Below are 6794 nucleotides of genomic sequence, written 5' to 3' on the forward strand. Positions count from 1 at the left end.
CGTTAATTTCTATAAATAACAGGTGTTCAATTTTGTAAGAAATGATGGATTGAAAAAATGTTGCGAAATCTAATTATATTAGGACTTGTTTTGGTGATTTAGATACTTAGAATTTCAATTTTTTAAAGCAGCTACGCTTGCAAGGACCTTTTGTAACTTGAATTTTTTTAAAACTGCCTATATACTCTTACTGCACACGACTGTGGGTGTTATTCCTTTGTACTCTTACTGCCTATGTACTCTCACTACATTGAAATTCTCATTTTATTCATTAACCCATGTTTAAAATTTTTTCTCAGGTGTTTGCAAGTTGGTTGATCGGTTGCTTTGTCATCCTGTCAAAATTTGTGGCCCTTATCTTACTTATGAAACTAACTTTTTTTGCATAGGTCGCATAAAAATTCTGGGCCAACTTCAAATGCTCAAACCGCATCCCAACTGTTGGTATTTCATCGTCAGCAAGGCAACTATGGTCTGGTAACTGCAAATCAGTTCAAAATAGACATCATTTCAGCCACACGACGATAAATGGTCTATTCAAACATGCGGTTAACGAAAAAACAACAATAAAATAGAATCCGAACCTCATCAACAAGTTCCGTGTCATTACATTCCAACTCAGTAATTTCCGTACATTCTATGACCTACAATCAAACATACACAACGTAAGTAGATGCTATAATAAAATATCAACTAAATAGAATTTATTAATACTATGTCCAAAAATATGATATTAAAATTTATTAATATGCATGAATTAATTTAAAGTGGCACCTAATGAGTTAGTATTGTGTTAACTATTCCCTATTTATATACAGAATGCATAAATCCACCACATATCAAGTATCACTACACAAACTAAAATAGAGTCTTCTACTACCATGTAAACAGTCTCGTTATTAGCTCCTATAATTTTTTTTCATATTTATCCAAACTTGTTAGTGCATGCATGGTTTGATAGCATACAGATGGGGATTGTAACAATTTTAGTCGTAACCATGTGCAAAATCTTCATATTTAACACTATACATATATTCAAAACATGTCAGGATGACCTATTAAAGAGGTATTGTAACACTTCATCATATCCAGTAAATAAATTTCTAACTTCATCTTCTTTAGAACTTTTCACACGGTTCATTGAAACTAGTTATAAAAACTTAGCAAGAACCCAATCTGTAACTAGTAAGTAGTAACAACTAACTAATACATTGAATTATAACATTCCACCATTCTAAAAATGTAATTGTTTTCTCTTTTTAGGTAGAAAAAATTCAAACTAATCTTTTCACCGGATCATCCACTTATATATTACACTTTAACTAATAACCACATGAATGAACAAGAACACCATCCAAATTGTTCCGTTTATAACAAAATATCATAATTGATTAAGAATGTTGAGCTTTTAATAACTATCTAATTTATATGAAAATAAACATACGTCTAAAAGAAATAAGATATATTGTTTATCTTGTCCAACTGTTCACTTTCTCCTTCGAACGAATCACCAGTAAAAGAAACTGGCATGAGACAACTTGGTTCAACGGAATTATGCTCCATTAAAATGGTTGTGATAGGTGGAGACCTTGGGCTGCAGGGGCTACACAGGGCGTGATCACGGTGACCTACGCCGGGCTGCACGGTGCACGGGTTGACGGGTGTAGTGAAAAAAAATTTTCTCCACTTGAAGGGCTGCCGGACGTTGGAATAGGGAGGGAGGGCTGCGTGGGTGGGCTGGGAACCAAGAGATAGGGGATATGGTGAGGATAAAAAACGTGTGCTAGTTCCCAAGTTGGTATAATTAATTAGTTATTAGTATAATTAAATCCATTTTGACTTATCCTTTTAAATTTTGAAAAATAGTTATTAGTATAATTAAATTAATTATATCATTAATTAAATTTATAAGTAATTTACATTTGTAACCCCATTGTTCATATTGTTCACTAAAATTATTGTTCTCCTATATTTTTCCATAAAGAAAATGTCTGATGCATTGAACTGAACCGCACATACATTTAAATGCTATCTATGTACATAATTAGATTCACTAAAGATTTGCTTTCCCATATAATTGTTTCTTTGACTATGTTTGCTGAGGCACATGCCATCATAAACCTGGAATTATACCTAAACTCATCCATTATAAAAATAGACACAACAATATAATGGAATTGGATTAAAATATTTTATTAGTACATCCGAAAAGTTTATTTTGACTAATAATTGGTTTACTTACTTTATTAAATGACTCATATCTTATAATCATTAATTGGAATAATTCTACTTAAAGTGAAGATAACACCCCCATTAATGATGATACATATGTGAGCCAACTTAACATATACGAAGCACAAACAAATCATTCAAACATATTTAATTTCTTTCAATTCATTATCTGATGATAAACTTTCACGGGTAATCTTGGCTTTCCCAGTGCAACTAGTGGCTTAGCTTTTGTGGTGTCCCTTTCATATTCAGAGAGATCAATGGTTGGTTCATTGAGAGGTGCAATCCAAGTGAATCCATGAACCAACCTTGCAAAGAGCATAATAGTCATTGTAGACCCAAGTGTGATTGCAGGGCAGCTTCGTCTTCCAATGCCGAATGTGAACAACTCCAAATTTGGTTCAGCCAAAGTCACACGACATGCATCGTTCTTCAAATGTCTTTCAGGTTTAAATTTCAATGGTTCTTCCCAAACTCTTGGATTTTGGCCAATACCTTGCCTCCTAATAAGAATATGACTACCCTTTGGGATAAAGTAATTAGCAACAATTGTATCTTCCATTGAGACATGAGGAACATTGAAGTCTGCAATTGGGTGAAGGCGAAAACCTTCTCTTAAACATGCCTTCACATAGTTGAGTTTTGGAATATCTGATTCTTGCACTAACCTCTCTTTTCCTACCACACTGTCCAATTCTTGAGTAGCCTTTTGAAGCATCTCTGGTTGATTTATCATTTCAGAAAGTACCCATTCAACATTATTATATGGATTATCTATTGCTCCAACTGCAATTTCCTGCCAAGAGACACAAATGTTCATATTCATCTTTATCAACCAAAAAAATAAATCTTATAACAATATTTTAGTCAACAATATTCATAACTTTTAATTGGTTTCGGACTTCTACTTTATTTTGTATTGAAATTGTTTAATAAATGTATATTTAAAAAAAAACTTTTTAATTATTTTTATAATTTGCAAAAAAATTATCTCATGATTAATTGATTAGATTAACAAGGTTAAATTAGATTAAAAGTTAAAGTTAATATATATAACCATGAGATAACTTAATTTATTTTATTTTATTTAATAATAAAAAATATGTCACAAAAGATAATTTATTCTTTAATTTAAAAATGATTGAGTAGAATTTACTTATTTTATATTGTAATTTTTGAATATTATTAATTCTGATTAATGTTTCATGTATCAAAAGCAAGATCTATCTTATTTGTTTTTTGTTTTTTGTTTTTTGTTTTTTTTACCAAAGATAGGAGACTCGAACCCGCAACCTCTTTATTGAGTATGAGAAGATTATGCCATTTAAGTTATAACTTATTGGCATCTTATTTGTTTAGTTATGTTATGATAATATTACATATTTATATAAATTTATGTTAGCAGAATAGGATAAATGCAGTTTTAAAATTATATGTTTCAAAAAGAATGATTGTTCCGACAAATTAGATGATTAATAGATTTGTTAAGGAATTTTTTCCGGATAATGGACTATTTGTACAATGTGTATAATGGGACACAATGGGCTATTGAACTGATTTTGGGGTTCACCAAGGCTCGAACTCTTGACCTTTTAGATCTAGCACTCTAATATCATGCATGATACCACTCATCCCAAAAGCTTCAGCTGATGGAAAAAGATAACACTAATAATTATATCTCTAATACTCTCTAAACTTCCATTGTACACATTGTATAAATATTCCATTGGCTCCTCGTACTTTCCCACTTTTTCCTCATGCGTTGGTCACTATATATCCAAATTCAACTATATTAAAATTAGAATAAATTATTTAAATAAATTAATTACATCAAAATATTATTTGTATTATTTAAAATTAAAATTGATATGTGTATCACTTAAAATTTATTTTTATGTAAAGGTAATTTGAATTATAACTTTTAATAATAGTTTAAATTAAGATGATTAGATTTATTAGGCGATGTTGAAATGAGCATATAAATCGAATTAAGCATGCATTAAATAACTCGAATTAAGAACAAGGATTTGATGCATGCATAAGTCTAATCATGTACAAATTGAATTTATCTAATTTATTCTCAATAATACATAATAAATTTAATCATTCTAATTTAAATTATTATTGAAATTTGTAATTTGAATTATCCTAATTCAATTTACGTAGAGATAGACTTTGAGTGATACCATATAAGTTTTAGTTTTAGACGATACATGTAATATTTTGATACAATTGGTTTATGTAAATAGTTTACGCTTAAAATTAATCATCAAAATCGGTTATTAATATAAAATATCAGATAAAATATAAATATGTATTAAAAATAAATTAAATTATATATATATATATTATATTAGCGACTTATTTTAGTAAATAATTTTAGTATTACAATAGTATTTTTATTCGAATAATAATAATAATAATATTAATATGAAAAAATGAATGAGTAAAAATGTTACCATGATTTGACTTTTGATTTCCTGGAGAGTCAAAAATGGATTGCTGTTAGCATCTTTCAAAGATATAAGAACATCAAGCCAATCCTCTTGATGTGCCCTTGTCCCATTCCTCCACTGATGAATCCTTTCTTCAATGATGGGATCATGGTACTTCCTTATGGTATTAGTTGCTTCCTTCAATATTTTTTTATGACCTTCAAAATCAAGCCACCACAACCATGGAAGATAATCGGAAACAGAAAATGCATAAATGTGCCTTATAGCAATGAAGAGTGATTCAACATACTCCACTTCCTCAGCACCTGCTCCTCCATCTTCTCTACCATTACCAAAGTACCTCTTATTGAAGAGTAGCCTCCTCATCAAGTTTCCACCATATTGTTTCGTTACAATCCTCAAATCCACTAGGCCACCACCATTCTTGGTTTGGTTTGGTTATACACATGGCGGACGAGGTTGTCGGCTTCTTCCACCCTTTTGTCATGCAGCCATTGATGCCTTTTTGGTGAAATCAATTCTTCCACCATGACTCTCTTCATTTTCTTCCATTGTTCTCCAAAGGGTGTTATTGTTGTGGTTAAGTATCCCGATGAGACATATTTACTCGACCAATTCAACGGCCGTGATGCGAAAATCGCATCTTGTTTCATGAAAAATTCACGTGCAATGGAAGGACTAGTCACTAGGATGACATGAATGTTGCCTAGTCGAATGCATGCGATTTCAGTTTCGAGATCATTCATGATGTTTTGTATCCATCTGAACGTGGGTTTGTTTGCAAGCATTTCAGGGATGTTACCAACTATAGGCCATGGTTTGGGACCTGGTGGGAGCCTAGGCTTCTTTGATTTCTTGGTTGAATCGTTGTGTTTGAGGAGATTGATGAAGAGAGGTATAATGAAAAAGAGTAAGAGCAAGAAGGTAGGAGCAGAATATTCCATGGCTGAGATAATTAAAGACAGTCTAAGTAAGTAGTTGAATTTGAATGATGTGTATTCTCTAATGCACTTTGGTCTTTTTGGTTGATGAGTTGGTTGCGTGCATGTAACTATTATATAGAGCTGTTCTATGTGGGTTTGGAGATAAGATACTATGAGTGCTGACTTGTCATATTCTTTGAATATTTTCATTCATAATATCAATTATGAAATGTAGAAAGAATTAACTTTTAAATTAGTTAACATTACTTAACATTAATCAAAATTTTTATTTTCATTATAATTAGGGATAAGTATTGTTTTGATCGGGTTAGAATCGAAACCGTCTCTAACGTAATTTTTTATTTAAAATCATTCTTAACGTTTTTTCCGTATTAAAATCTTTTTTTTAATAAATTTTTTTATTTTATTACTAAATTACTCTTATTAATTTAAAATTATAAAATAAAAAAAAACACACGAGGAGACAGGGGAGAAGGGAAAAGGGAAAGGGCGCGAGGGAGTAGGGGAAGAAAAATGGGAAGGGGAGAGGGGGGACGGCGCCGGCAAAGGGGAAGCTTTTTGCTTCTGCTTGAGCTTCAGCTTCTGTTTTTGTGACTGCTGCGTCGCTGAGAAGCGGAGTCCGACGCGAGGAGGGCGGCGCGAGAAGGAGAGAGAGAGATCTGAGGCTAAGCTGGGTTTCTACCACCGCCGATCTACCTAGGGGTGTGCATGGTTCAGTTTTTCCATAAACTGAACTGAAACTGCACTAAACCATTTTAAATGGTTTAGAAACTGAACCAAACTGCTTTGTCATATAAGAAACTGGTTTTAAACCAGTTTATAATACAGTGCACCAGTTTAAACCAGTTCATAAAAATAAAACTGGTTTTAATTAAAAAAACCAGTTTAAACTGGTTTATGCCTAAAACTAGTTTTCACACCCTCTCTCTTCCTCTCTTCCTTTCCTCTCTCTTTCTCTCTCTCTCTCTCCTTTCTCTCTCTCTCTCTCTCTCTCCCCTTTTCTCTCCCTTCCCCTCTCTCTCTCTCTCTCCTACCCTTCTCTCTCTCTCTCTCCCCTCTCTCTCTCCCCCTCTTTCTCCCCCTTCCTCTCTCTCTCTCTCTCTCCCCCCTTTCCCACACTCTCTCCCTCTCTTCCCTTCCTCTCTCTCTCCTTTTCTCTCCC

At 32.5% G+C, this 6794-nt stretch overlaps 1 pseudogene across 1 annotated transcript; it reads right to left on the minus strand.

Annotated features, from left to right (window-relative positions):
- Window positions 1-2346: 2346 nt before the first annotated feature.
- Window positions 2347-5696, minus strand: LOC107616107 (isoleucine N-monooxygenase 2-like; annotated as a pseudogene). The gene is made up of 2 exons (XR_015902167.1): window positions 4692-5696; window positions 2347-3028 (listed from the first exon to the last, which is right to left on the minus strand). The product of XR_015902167.1 is annotated as an isoleucine N-monooxygenase 2-like (transcript).
- Window positions 5697-6794: the final 1098 nt, after the last annotated feature.

The sequence above is a fragment of the Arachis ipaensis genome, chromosome B1 (assembly GCF_059453495.1).
Source record: "Arachis ipaensis isolate K30076 ecotype BB chromosome B1, ASM5945349v1, whole genome shotgun sequence".
NCBI classification, from domain to species: Eukaryota; Viridiplantae; Streptophyta; class Magnoliopsida; order Fabales; family Fabaceae; genus Arachis; species Arachis ipaensis.